Source organism: Bufo gargarizans, chromosome 4 (assembly GCF_014858855.1).
Source record: "Bufo gargarizans isolate SCDJY-AF-19 chromosome 4, ASM1485885v1, whole genome shotgun sequence".
Taxonomy (NCBI): Eukaryota; Metazoa; Chordata; class Amphibia; order Anura; family Bufonidae; genus Bufo; species Bufo gargarizans.
The window spans coordinates 386,912,760-386,922,376 of NC_058083.1; the positions used below are offsets into that span (position 1 = coordinate 386,912,760).

A 9,617-nucleotide genomic window follows, 5' to 3' on the forward strand; every position below is an offset into this window, starting at 1 on the left:
CTCGGACCTCAATGGATCAAGGAGACCACCTGGGAGAGAAGGCTGTCCATGGTCTAGACATGCAATGAGGCCACTAAAAAGCCTGCAAGAGCTAGAGAAGAACATTCTGTTTTTCAACCTGAACAAGGAAGCCCAGCAAGCTGGAGCATGCAAAAATTGCCAAAAAACTCAGTTTTGCTCCTCTCCACGGAAATCTTTAGTAAAAGGCGAAAGATTTATACGTTCTGAAGAGAAACCAGAGTATACATCGGGCAAGGGCTTCCTGGGTTCTTGGTGCCATCTCCTCGGACCTCAATTGGATCAGGAGACCACCTGGAGGAGTAGGCTGTCCATGGTCTAGACATGCAAATGAGGCCACTAAAATCCTGCAAGAGCTAGAGAAGAACATTCTGTTTTTCAACCTGAACAAGGAAGCCCCAGCAAGCTGGAGCATGCAAAATTGCCAAAAAACTCAGTTTTGCTCCTCTCCACGGAATCTTTAGTAAAAGGCGAAAGATTTATACGTTCTGAAGAGAAACCAGAGTATACATCGGGCAAGGGCTTCCTGGGTTCTTGGTGCTATGTTCTAGACATGCAAATGAGGCCACTAAAATCCTGCAAGAGCAGAGAAAACATTCTGTTTTTTCAACCTCAACAAGGAAGCCCTAGCAAGCTGGAGCATGCAAAAATTGCCAAAAACTCAGTTTTCTCCTCTCCACGGAAATCTTTAGTAAAAGGCGAAAGATTTATACGTTCTGAAGAGAAACCAGAGTAACATCGGGCAAGGGCTTCCTGGGTTCTTGGTGCCATCTCCTCGACCTCAATTGGCACAAGGAACCACCTAATGGAGTAGGCTGTCCATGTTCTAGACATGCAAATGAGGCCACTAAAAAGCCTGCAAGATAGAGAAGAACATTCTGTTTTTCAACCTGAACAAGGAAGCCCCAGCAAGCTGGAGCATGCAAAAATTGCCAAAAACTCAGTTTTGCTCCTCTCCACGAAATCTTTAGTAAAAGGCGAAAGATTTATACGTTCTGAAGAGAAACCAGAGTATACATCGGGCAAGGGCTTCCTGGGTTCTTGGTACCATCTCCTCGGACCTCAATTGGCACAAGGAAACCACTGGGAGGAGTAGGCTGTCCATGTTCTAGACATGCAAATGAGGCCACTAAAAAGCCTGCAAGAGCTAGAGAAGAACATTCTGTTTTTCAACCTGAACAAGGAAGCCCCAGCAAGCTGGAGCATGCAAAAATTGCCAAAAAACTCAGTTTTGCTCCTCTCCACGGAAATCTTTAGTAAAAGGCGAAAGATTTTACGTTCTGAAGAGAAACCAGAGTATACTCGGGCAAGGGCTTCCTGGGTTCTTGGTGCTATGTTCTAGACATGCAAATGAGGCCACTAAAAATCCTGCAAGAGCCAGAGACAAACATTCTGTTTTTCAACCTGAACAAGGAAGCCCAGCAAGCTGGAGCATGCAAAAAAACTCAGTTTTGCTCCTCTCCACGGAAATCTTTAGTAAAAGGCGAAAGATTTATACGTTCTGAAGAGAAACCAGAGTATACATCGGGCAAGGGCTTCCTGGGTTCTTGGTGCTATGTTCTAGACATGCAAATGAGGCCACTAAAAATCCTGCAAGAGCCAGAGACAAACATTCTGTTTTTCAACCTTAACAAGGAAGCCCCAGCAAGCTGGAGCATGCAAAAATTGCCAAAAAACTCAGTTTTGCTCCTCTCCACGGAAATCTTTAGTAAAAGGCGAAAGATTTATACGTTCTGAAGAGAAACCAGAGTATACATCGGGCAAGGGCTTCCTGGGTTCTTGGTGCCATCTCCTCGGACCTCAATTGGATCAAGGAGACCACCTGGGAGGAGTAGGCTGTCCATGGTTAGACATGCAAATGAGGCCACTAAAAAGCCTGCAAGAGCTAGAGAAGAACATTCTGTTTTTCAACCTGAACAAGGAAGCCCCAGCAAGCTGGAGCATGCAAAAATTGCCAAAAAACTCAGTTTTGCTCCTCTCCACGGAAATCTTTAGTAAAAGGCGAAAGATTTATACGTTCTGAAGAGAAACCAGTATACATCGGGCAAGGGCTTCCTGGGTTCTTGGTGCCATCTCCTCGGACCTCAATTGGATCAAGGAACCACCTGGGAGGAGTAGGCTGTCCATGGTCTAGACATGCAAATGAGGCCACTAAAAATCCTGCAAGAGCTAGAGAAGAACATTCTGTTTTTCAACCTGAACAAGGAAGCCCCAGCAAGCTGGAGCATGCAAAAATTGCCAAAAAACTCAGTTTTGCTCCTCTCCACGGAAATCTTTAGTAAAAGGCGAAAGATTTATACGTTCTGAAGAGAAACCAGAGTATACATCGGGCAAGGGCTTCCTGGGTTCTTGGTGCCATCTCCTCGGACCTCAATTGGATCAAGGAGACCACCTGGAGGAGTAGGCTGTCCATGTCTAGACATGCAAATGAGGCCACTAAAAATCCTGCAAGAGCTAGAGAAGAACATTCTGTTTTTCAACCTGAACAAGGAAGCCCCAGCAAGCTGGAGCATGCAAAAATTGCCAAAAAACTCAGTTTTGCTCCTCTCCACGGAAATCTTTAGTAAAAGGCGAAAGATTTATACGTTCTGAAGAGAAACCAGAGTATACATCGGGCAAGGGCTTCCTGGGTTCTTGGTGCCATCTCCTCGGACCTCAATTGGATCAAGGAGACCACCTGGGAGGAGTAGGCTGTCCATGGTCTAGACATGCAAATGAGGCCACTAAAAATCCTGCAAGAGCTAGAGAAGAACATTCTGTTTTTCAACCTGAACAAGGAAGCCCCAGCAAGCTGGAGCATGCAAAAATTGCCAAAAATCAGTTTTGCTCCTCTCCACGGAAATCTTTAGTAAAAGGCGAAAGATTTATACGTTCTGAAGAGAAACCAGAGTATACATCGGGCAAGGGCTTCCTGGGTTCTTGGTGCCATCTCCTCGGACCTCAATTGGATCAAGGAGACCACCTGGGAGGAGTAGGCTGTCCATGGTCTAGACATGCAAATGAGGCCACTAAAAAGCCTGCAAGAGCTAGAGAAAGAACATTCTGTTTTTCAACCTGAACAAGGAAGCCCCAGCAAGCTGGAGCATGCAAAAATTGCCAAAAAACTCAGTTTTGCTCTCTCCACGGAAATCTTTAGTAAAAGGCGAAAGATTTATACGTTCTGAAGAGAAACCAGAGTATACATCGGGCAAGGGCTTCCTGGGTTCTTGGTGCCATCTCCTCGGACCTCAATTGGATCAAGGAGACCACCTGGGAGTAGGCTGTCCATGGTCTAGACATGCAAATGAGGCCACTAAAAATCCTGCAAGAGCTAGAGAAGAACATTCTGTTTTTCAACCTGAACAAGGAAGCCCCAGCAAGCTGGAGCATGCAAAAATTGCCAAAAAACTCAGTTTTGCTCCTCTCCACGGAAATCTTTAGTAAAAGGCGAAAGATTTATACGTTCTGAAGAGAAACCAGAGTATACATCGGGCAAGGGCTTCCTGGGTTCTTGGTGCCATCTCCTCGGACCTCAATTGGATCAAGGAGACCACCTGGGAGGAGTAGGCTGTCCATGGTCTAGACATGCAAATGAGGCCACTAAAAATCCTGCAAGAGCTAGAGAAGAACATTCTGTTTTTCAACCTGAACAAGGAAGCCCCAGCAAGCTGGAGCATGCAAAAATTGCCAAAAACTCAGTTTTGCTCTCTCCACGGAAATCTTTAGTAAAAGGCGAAAGATTTATACGTTCTGAAGAGAAACCAGAGTATACATCGGGCAAGGGCTTCCTGGGTTCTTGGTGCTATGTTCTAGACATGCAAATGAGGCCACTAAAAATCCTGCAAGAGCCAGAGACAAACATTCTGTTTTTCAACCTTAACAAGGAAGCCCCAGCAAGCTGGAGCATGCAAAAATTGCCAAACAACTCAGTTTGCTCCTCTCCACGGAAATCTTTAGTAAAAGGCGAAAGATTTATACGTTCTGAAGAGAAACCAGAGTATACATCGGGCAAGGGCTTCCTGGGTTCTTGGTGCCATCTCCTCGGACCTCAATTGGATCAAGGAAACCACCTGGGAGGAGTAGGCTGTCCATGTTCTAGACATGCAAATGAGGCCACTAAAAAGCCTGCAAGAGCTAGAGAAGAACATTCTGTTTTTCAACCTGAACAAGGAAGCCCCAGCAAGCTGGAGCATGCAAAAATTGCCAAAAAACTCAGTTTTGCTCCTCTCCACGGAAATCTTTAGTAAAAGGCGAAAGATTTATACGTTCTGAAGAGAAACCAGAGTATACATCGGGCAAGGGCTTCCTGGGTTCTTGGTGCTATGTTCTAGACATGCAAATGAGGCCACTAAAAATCCTGCAAGAGCCAGAGACAAACATTCTGTTTTTCAACCTTAACAAGGAAGCCCCAGCAAGCTGGAGCATGCAAAAATTGCCAAAAAACTCAGTTTTGCTCCTCTCCACGGAAATCTTTAGTAAAAGGCGAAAGATTTATACGTTCTGAAGAGAAACCAGAGTATACATCGGGCAAGGGCTTCCTGGGTTCTTGGTGCCATCTCCTCGGACCTCAATTGGATCAAGGAGACCACCTGGGAGGAGTAGGCTGTCCATGGTCTAGACATGCAAATGAGGCCACTAAAAATCCTGCAAGAGCTAGAGAAGAACATTCTGTTTTTCAACCTGAACAAGGAAGCCCCAGCAAGCTGGAGCATGCAAAAATTGCCAAAAAACTCAGTTTTGCTCCTCTCCACGGAAATCTTTAGTAAAAGGCGAAAGATTTATACGTTCTGAAGAGAAACCAGAGTATACATCGGGCAAGGGCTTCCTGGGTTCTTGGTGCCATCTCCTCGGACCTCAATTGGATCAAGGAGACCACCTGGGAGGAGTAGGCTGTCCATGGTCTAGACATGCAAATGAGGCCACTAAAAATCCTGCAAGAGCTAGAGAAGAACATTCTGTTTTTCAACCTGAACAAGGAAGCCCCAGCAAGCTGGAGCATGCAAAATTGCCAAAAAACTCAGTTTTGCTCCTCTCCACGGAAATCTTTAGTAAAAGGCGAAAGATTTATACGTTCTGAAGAGAAACCAGAGTATATATCGGGCAAGGGCTTCCTGGGTTCTTGGTGCCATCTCCTCGGACCTCAATTGGATCAAGGAGACCACCTGGGAGGAGTAGGCTGTCCATGGTCTAGACATGCAAATGAGGCCACTAAAAGCCTGCAAGAGCTAGACAAGAACATTCTGTTTTTCAACCTGAACAAGGAAGCCCCAGCAAGCTGGAGCATGCAAAAATTGCCAAAAAACTCAGTTTTGCTCCTCTCCACGGAAATCTTTAGTAAAAGGCGAAAGATTTATACGTTCTGAAGAGAAACCAGAGTATACATCGGCAAGGGCTTCCTGGGTCTTGGTGCCATCTCCTCGGACTCAATTGGATCAAGGAGACACACCTGGGAGGAGTAGGCTGTCCATGGTCTAGACATGCAAATGAGGCCACTAAAAATCCTGCAAGAGCTAGAGAAGAACATTCTGTTTTTCAACCTGAACAAGGAAGCCCCAGCAAGCTGGAGCATGCAAAAATTGCCAAAAAACTCAGTTTTGCTCCTCTCCACGGAAATCTTTAGTAAAAGGCGAAAGATTTATACGTTCTGAAGAGAAACCAGAGTATACATCGGGCAAGGGCTTCCTGGTTCTTGGTGCTATGTTCTAGACATGCAAATGAGGCCACTAAAAATCCTGCAAGAGCCGAGACAAACATTCTGTTTTTCAACCTGAACAAGGAAGCCCCAGCAAGCTGGAGCATGCAAAAATTGCCAAAAAACTCAGTTTTGCTCCTCTCCACGGAAATCTTTAGTAAAAGGCGAAAGATTTATACGTTCTGAAGAGAAACCAGAGTATACATCGGGCAAGGGCTTCCTGGGTTCTTGGTGCCATCTCCTCGGACCTCAATTGGATCAAGGAGACCACCTGGGAGGAGTAGGCTGTCCATGGTCTAGACATGCAAATGAGGCCACTAAAAAGCCTGCAAGAGCTAGAGAAGAACATTCTGTTTTTCAACCTGAACAAGGAAGCCCCAGCAAGCTGGAGCATGCAAAAATTGCCAAAAAACTCAGTTTTGCTCCTCTCCACGGAAATCTTTAGTAAAAGGCGAAAGATTTATACGTTCTGAAGAGAAACCAGTATACATCGGCAAGGGCTTCCTGGGTTCTTGGTGCCATCTCCTCGGACCTCAATTGGATCAAGGAGACCACCTGGGAGGAGTAGGCTGTCCATGGTCTAGACATGCAAATGAGGCCTAAAAATCCTGCAAGAGCTAGAGAAGAACATTCTGTTTTTCAACCTGAACAAGGAAGCCCCAGCAAGCTGGAGCATGCAAAAATTGCCAAAAAACTCAGTTTTGCTCCTCTCCACGGAATCTTTAGTAAAAGGCGAAAGATTTACGTTTGAAGAGAAACCAGAGTATACATCGGGCAAGGGCTTCCTGGGTTCTTGGTGCCATCTCCTCGGACCTCAATTGGATCAAGGAGACCACCTGGAGGAGTAGGCTGTCCATGTCTAGACATGCAAATGAGGCCACTAAAAATCCTGCAAGAGCTAGAGAAGAACATTCTGTTTTTCAACCTGAACAAGGAAGCCCCAGCAAGCTGGAGCATGCAAAAATTGCCAAAAACTCAGTTTTGCTCCTCTCCACGGAAATCTTTAGTAAAAGGCGAAAGATTTATACGTTCTGAAGAGAAACCAGAGTATACATCGGCAAGGGCTTTCCTGGGTTCTTGGTGCTATGTTCTAGACATGCAAATGAGGCCACTAAAAATCCTGCAAGAGCCAGAGACAACATTCTGTTTTCAACCTTAACAAGGAAGCCCTAGCAAGCTGGAGCATGCAAAAATTGCCAAAAACTCAATTTTGCTCCTCTCCACGGAAATCTTTAGTAAAGGCGAAAGATTTATACGTTCTGAAGAGAAACCAGAGTATACATCGGGCAAGGGCTTCCTGGTTCTTGGTGCCATCTCCTCGGACCTCAATTGGATCAAGGAAACCACCGGGAGGAGTAGGCTGTCATGTTCTAGACATGCAAATGAGGCCACTAAAAGCCTGCAAGAGCTAGAGAAGAACATTCTGTTTTTCAACCTGAACAAGGAAGCCCCAGCAAGCTGGAGCATGCAAAAATTGCCAAAAAACTCAGTTTTGCTCCTCTCCACGGAAATCTTTAGTAAAAGGCGAAAGATTTATACGTTCTGAAGAGAAACCAGATATACATCGGGCAAGGGCTTCCTGGGTTTTGGTGCTATGTTCTAGACATGCAAATGAGGCCACTAAAAATCCTGCAAGAGCCAGAGACAAACATTCTGTTTTTCACCTTAACAAGGAAGCCCCAGCAAGCTGGAGCATGCAAAATTGCCAAAAACTCAGTTTTGCTCCTCTCCACGGAAATCTTTAGTAAAAGGCGAAAGATTTATACGTTCTGAAGAGAAACCAGATATACATCGGGCAAGGCTTCCTGGGTTCTTGGTGCCATCTCCTCGGACCTCAATTGGATCAAGGAGACCTGGAAGGAGTAGGCTGTCATGGTCTAGACATCAAATGAGGCCACTAAAAGCCTGCAAGAGCTAGAGAAGAACATTCTGTTTTTTCAACCTGAACAAGGAAGCCCCAGCAAGCTGGAGCATGCAAAATTGCCAAAAAACTCAGTTTTGCTCCTCCCACGGAAAATCTTTAGTAAAAGGCGAAAGATTTTACGTTCTGAAGAGAAACCAGAGTATACATCGGGCAAGGGCTTCCTGGGTTCTTGGTGCATCTCCTCGGACCTCAATTGGATCAAGGAGACCACCTGGGAGGAGTAGGCTGTCCATGGTCTAGACATGCAAATGAGGCCACTAAAAAGCCTGCAAGAGTAGACAAGAACTTCTGTTTTTCAACCTGAACAAGGAAGCCCCAGCAAGCTGGAGCATGCAAAAATTGCCAAAAACTCAGTTTTTCTCCTCTCCACGGAAATCTTTAGTAAAAGGCGAAAGATTTATACGTTCTGAAGAGAAACCAGAGTATACATCGGCAAGGGCTTCCTGGGTTCTTGGTGCCATCTCCTCGGACCTCAATTGGATCAAGGAGACCACCTGGAGGAGTAGGCTGTCCATGTCTAGACATGCAAATGAGGCCACTAAAAATCCTGCAAGAGAGAGAAGAACATTCTGTTTTTCAACCTGAACAAGGAAGCCCCAGCAAGCTGGAGCATGCAAAATTGCCAAAAAACTCAGTTTTGCTCCTCTCCACGGAAATCTTTAGTAAAAGGCGAAAGATTTATACGTTCTGAAGAGAAACCAGAGTATACATCGGCAAGGGCTTCCTGGGTTCTTGGTGCCATCTCCTCGGACCTCAATTGGATCAAGGAGACCACCTGGGAGGAGTAGGCTGTCCATGTCTAGACATGCAAATGAGGCCACTAAAAATCCTGCAAGAGCTAGAGAAGAACATTCTGTTTTTCAACCTGAACAAGGAAGCCCCAGCAAGCTGGAGCATGCAAAAATTCCAAAAACTCAGTTTTGCTCCTCTCCACGGAAATCTTTAGTAAAAGGCGAAAGATTTATACGTTCTGAAGAGAAACCAGAGTATACATCGGGCAAGGGCTTCCTGGGTTCTTGGTGCTATGTTCTAGACATGCAAATGAGGCCACTAAAAATCCTGCAAGAGCCAGACAAACATTCTGTTTTTCAACCTTAACAAGGAAGCCCCAGCAAGCTGAGCATGCAAAAATTGCCAAAAAACTCAGTTTTGCTCCTCTCCACGGAAATCTTAGTAAAAGGCGAAAGATTTATACGTTCTGAAGAGAAACCAGAGTATACATCGGGCAAGGGCTTCCTGGGTTCTTGGTGCCATCTCCTCGGACCTCAATTCGATCAAGGAGACCACCTGGGAGGAGTAGGCTGTCCATGTTCAAGACATGCAAATGAGGCCACTAAAAAGCCTGCAAGAGCTAGAGAAGAACATTCTGTTTTTCAACCTGAACAAGGAAGCCCCAGCAAGCTGGAGCATGCAAAAATTGCCAAAAAACTCAGTTTTGCTTCTCTCCACGGAAATCTTTAGTAAAAGGCGAAAGATTTTACGTTCTGAAGAGAAACCAGAGTATACATCGGGCAAGGGCTTTCCTGGGTTCTTGGTGCTATGTTCTAGACATGCAAATGAGGCCACTAAAATCCTGCAAGAGCCAGAGACAAACATTCTTTTTCAACCTTAACAAGGAAGCCCACAAGCTGGAGCATGCTAAAATTGCCAAAAAAACTCAGTTTGCTCCTCTCCACGGAAATCTTTAGTAAAAGGCGAAAGATTTATACGTTCTGAAGAGAAACCAGAGTATACATCGGGCAAGGGTTTCCTGGGTTCTTGGTGCCATCTCCTCGGACCTCAATTGGATCAAGGAGACTACCTGGGAGGAGTAGGCTGTCCATGGTCTAGACAGCAAATGAGGCCACTAAAATCCTGCAAGCTAGAGAAGAACATTCTGTTTTCAACCTGAACAAGGAAGCCCCAAGCTGGAGCATGCAAAAAAACTCAGTTTTGCTCCTCTCCACGGAAATCTTTAGTAAAAGGCGAAAGATTTATACGTCTGAAGAGAAACCAGAGTATACA

General features: G+C 45.4%; 34 non-coding genes and 2 pseudogenes across 34 annotated transcripts; all 36 read right to left on the reverse strand.

Moving 5' to 3' along the window:
* Positions 1–128: 128 nt before the first annotated feature.
* LOC122936639 lies at positions 129–244 on the reverse strand. The gene has a single exon (XR_006389158.1). It is a non-coding gene; the product is annotated as a U5 spliceosomal RNA (small nuclear RNA).
* Positions 245–412: 168 nt separating this feature from the next.
* Positions 413–526, reverse strand: LOC122936892. The gene has a single exon (XR_006389367.1). It is a non-coding gene; the product is annotated as a U5 spliceosomal RNA (small nuclear RNA).
* A 114-nt stretch (positions 527–640) lies between these two features.
* On the reverse strand, positions 641–754 carry LOC122936848. Its single transcript, XR_006389351.1, has one exon. It is a non-coding gene; the product is annotated as a U5 spliceosomal RNA (small nuclear RNA).
* Positions 755–919: 165 nt separating this feature from the next.
* Positions 920–1,033, reverse strand: LOC122936793. The gene has a single exon (XR_006389304.1). It is a non-coding gene; the product is annotated as a U5 spliceosomal RNA (small nuclear RNA).
* Positions 1,034–1,203: 170 nt separating this feature from the next.
* Positions 1,204–1,318, reverse strand: LOC122936734. Its single transcript, XR_006389249.1, has one exon. It is a non-coding gene; the product is annotated as a U5 spliceosomal RNA (small nuclear RNA).
* Positions 1,319–1,432: 114 nt separating this feature from the next.
* Positions 1,433–1,539, reverse strand: LOC122936941 (annotated as a pseudogene).
* A 116-nt stretch (positions 1,540–1,655) lies between these two features.
* Positions 1,656–1,771, reverse strand: LOC122936415. Its single transcript, XR_006388942.1, has one exon. It is a non-coding gene; the product is annotated as a U5 spliceosomal RNA (small nuclear RNA).
* A 170-nt stretch (positions 1,772–1,941) lies between these two features.
* Positions 1,942–2,057, reverse strand: LOC122936712. The gene has a single exon (XR_006389228.1). It is a non-coding gene; the product is annotated as a U5 spliceosomal RNA (small nuclear RNA).
* A 168-nt stretch (positions 2,058–2,225) lies between these two features.
* LOC122936416 lies at positions 2,226–2,341 on the reverse strand. Its single transcript, XR_006388943.1, has one exon. It is a non-coding gene; the product is annotated as a U5 spliceosomal RNA (small nuclear RNA).
* Positions 2,342–2,510: 169 nt separating this feature from the next.
* LOC122936417 lies at positions 2,511–2,626 on the reverse strand. Its single transcript, XR_006388944.1, has one exon. It is a non-coding gene; the product is annotated as a U5 spliceosomal RNA (small nuclear RNA).
* Positions 2,627–2,797: 171 nt separating this feature from the next.
* Positions 2,798–2,911, reverse strand: LOC122936786. Its single transcript, XR_006389297.1, has one exon. It is a non-coding gene; the product is annotated as a U5 spliceosomal RNA (small nuclear RNA).
* Positions 2,912–3,083: 172 nt separating this feature from the next.
* LOC122936708 lies at positions 3,084–3,198 on the reverse strand. Its single transcript, XR_006389224.1, has one exon. It is a non-coding gene; the product is annotated as a U5 spliceosomal RNA (small nuclear RNA).
* Positions 3,199–3,366: 168 nt separating this feature from the next.
* On the reverse strand, positions 3,367–3,482 carry LOC122936418. Its single transcript, XR_006388945.1, has one exon. It is a non-coding gene; the product is annotated as a U5 spliceosomal RNA (small nuclear RNA).
* Positions 3,483–3,653: 171 nt separating this feature from the next.
* Positions 3,654–3,767, reverse strand: LOC122936766. The gene has a single exon (XR_006389279.1). It is a non-coding gene; the product is annotated as a U5 spliceosomal RNA (small nuclear RNA).
* A 116-nt stretch (positions 3,768–3,883) lies between these two features.
* Positions 3,884–3,998, reverse strand: LOC122936681. Its single transcript, XR_006389198.1, has one exon. It is a non-coding gene; the product is annotated as a U5 spliceosomal RNA (small nuclear RNA).
* Positions 3,999–4,169: 171 nt separating this feature from the next.
* Positions 4,170–4,285, reverse strand: LOC122936419. The gene has a single exon (XR_006388946.1). It is a non-coding gene; the product is annotated as a U5 spliceosomal RNA (small nuclear RNA).
* A 116-nt stretch (positions 4,286–4,401) lies between these two features.
* On the reverse strand, positions 4,402–4,517 carry LOC122936420. Its single transcript, XR_006388947.1, has one exon. It is a non-coding gene; the product is annotated as a U5 spliceosomal RNA (small nuclear RNA).
* Positions 4,518–4,688: 171 nt separating this feature from the next.
* Positions 4,689–4,804, reverse strand: LOC122936421. Its single transcript, XR_006388948.1, has one exon. It is a non-coding gene; the product is annotated as a U5 spliceosomal RNA (small nuclear RNA).
* A 171-nt stretch (positions 4,805–4,975) lies between these two features.
* LOC122936694 lies at positions 4,976–5,090 on the reverse strand. The gene has a single exon (XR_006389211.1). It is a non-coding gene; the product is annotated as a U5 spliceosomal RNA (small nuclear RNA).
* A 170-nt stretch (positions 5,091–5,260) lies between these two features.
* On the reverse strand, positions 5,261–5,376 carry LOC122936422. Its single transcript, XR_006388949.1, has one exon. It is a non-coding gene; the product is annotated as a U5 spliceosomal RNA (small nuclear RNA).
* A 169-nt stretch (positions 5,377–5,545) lies between these two features.
* Positions 5,546–5,661, reverse strand: LOC122936423. Its single transcript, XR_006388950.1, has one exon. It is a non-coding gene; the product is annotated as a U5 spliceosomal RNA (small nuclear RNA).
* Positions 5,662–5,775: 114 nt separating this feature from the next.
* Positions 5,776–5,891, reverse strand: LOC122936424. Its single transcript, XR_006388951.1, has one exon. It is a non-coding gene; the product is annotated as a U5 spliceosomal RNA (small nuclear RNA).
* Positions 5,892–6,062: 171 nt separating this feature from the next.
* LOC122936713 lies at positions 6,063–6,178 on the reverse strand. Its single transcript, XR_006389229.1, has one exon. It is a non-coding gene; the product is annotated as a U5 spliceosomal RNA (small nuclear RNA).
* A 166-nt stretch (positions 6,179–6,344) lies between these two features.
* LOC122936927 lies at positions 6,345–6,456 on the reverse strand. Its single transcript, XR_006389388.1, has one exon. It is a non-coding gene; the product is annotated as a U5 spliceosomal RNA (small nuclear RNA).
* Positions 6,457–6,625: 169 nt separating this feature from the next.
* LOC122936566 lies at positions 6,626–6,740 on the reverse strand. The gene has a single exon (XR_006389088.1). It is a non-coding gene; the product is annotated as a U5 spliceosomal RNA (small nuclear RNA).
* A 114-nt stretch (positions 6,741–6,854) lies between these two features.
* LOC122936824 lies at positions 6,855–6,968 on the reverse strand. Its single transcript, XR_006389328.1, has one exon. It is a non-coding gene; the product is annotated as a U5 spliceosomal RNA (small nuclear RNA).
* A 167-nt stretch (positions 6,969–7,135) lies between these two features.
* On the reverse strand, positions 7,136–7,251 carry LOC122936758. Its single transcript, XR_006389271.1, has one exon. It is a non-coding gene; the product is annotated as a U5 spliceosomal RNA (small nuclear RNA).
* A 113-nt stretch (positions 7,252–7,364) lies between these two features.
* LOC122936905 lies at positions 7,365–7,478 on the reverse strand. Its single transcript, XR_006389374.1, has one exon. It is a non-coding gene; the product is annotated as a U5 spliceosomal RNA (small nuclear RNA).
* A 164-nt stretch (positions 7,479–7,642) lies between these two features.
* Positions 7,643–7,756, reverse strand: LOC122936987. The gene has a single exon (XR_006389429.1). It is a non-coding gene; the product is annotated as a U5 spliceosomal RNA (small nuclear RNA).
* Positions 7,757–7,924: 168 nt separating this feature from the next.
* On the reverse strand, positions 7,925–8,039 carry LOC122936659. The gene has a single exon (XR_006389177.1). It is a non-coding gene; the product is annotated as a U5 spliceosomal RNA (small nuclear RNA).
* Positions 8,040–8,205: 166 nt separating this feature from the next.
* LOC122936696 lies at positions 8,206–8,320 on the reverse strand. Its single transcript, XR_006389212.1, has one exon. It is a non-coding gene; the product is annotated as a U5 spliceosomal RNA (small nuclear RNA).
* Positions 8,321–8,489: 169 nt separating this feature from the next.
* Positions 8,490–8,603, reverse strand: LOC122936661. The gene has a single exon (XR_006389179.1). It is a non-coding gene; the product is annotated as a U5 spliceosomal RNA (small nuclear RNA).
* A 114-nt stretch (positions 8,604–8,717) lies between these two features.
* On the reverse strand, positions 8,718–8,831 carry LOC122936904. Its single transcript, XR_006389373.1, has one exon. It is a non-coding gene; the product is annotated as a U5 spliceosomal RNA (small nuclear RNA).
* A 171-nt stretch (positions 8,832–9,002) lies between these two features.
* Positions 9,003–9,117, reverse strand: LOC122936711. The gene has a single exon (XR_006389227.1). It is a non-coding gene; the product is annotated as a U5 spliceosomal RNA (small nuclear RNA).
* A 114-nt stretch (positions 9,118–9,231) lies between these two features.
* Positions 9,232–9,345, reverse strand: LOC122936918. The gene has a single exon (XR_006389386.1). It is a non-coding gene; the product is annotated as a U5 spliceosomal RNA (small nuclear RNA).
* A 166-nt stretch (positions 9,346–9,511) lies between these two features.
* LOC122936968 lies at positions 9,512–9,614 on the reverse strand (annotated as a pseudogene).
* Between the last annotated feature and the right edge of the window lie 3 nt (positions 9,615–9,617).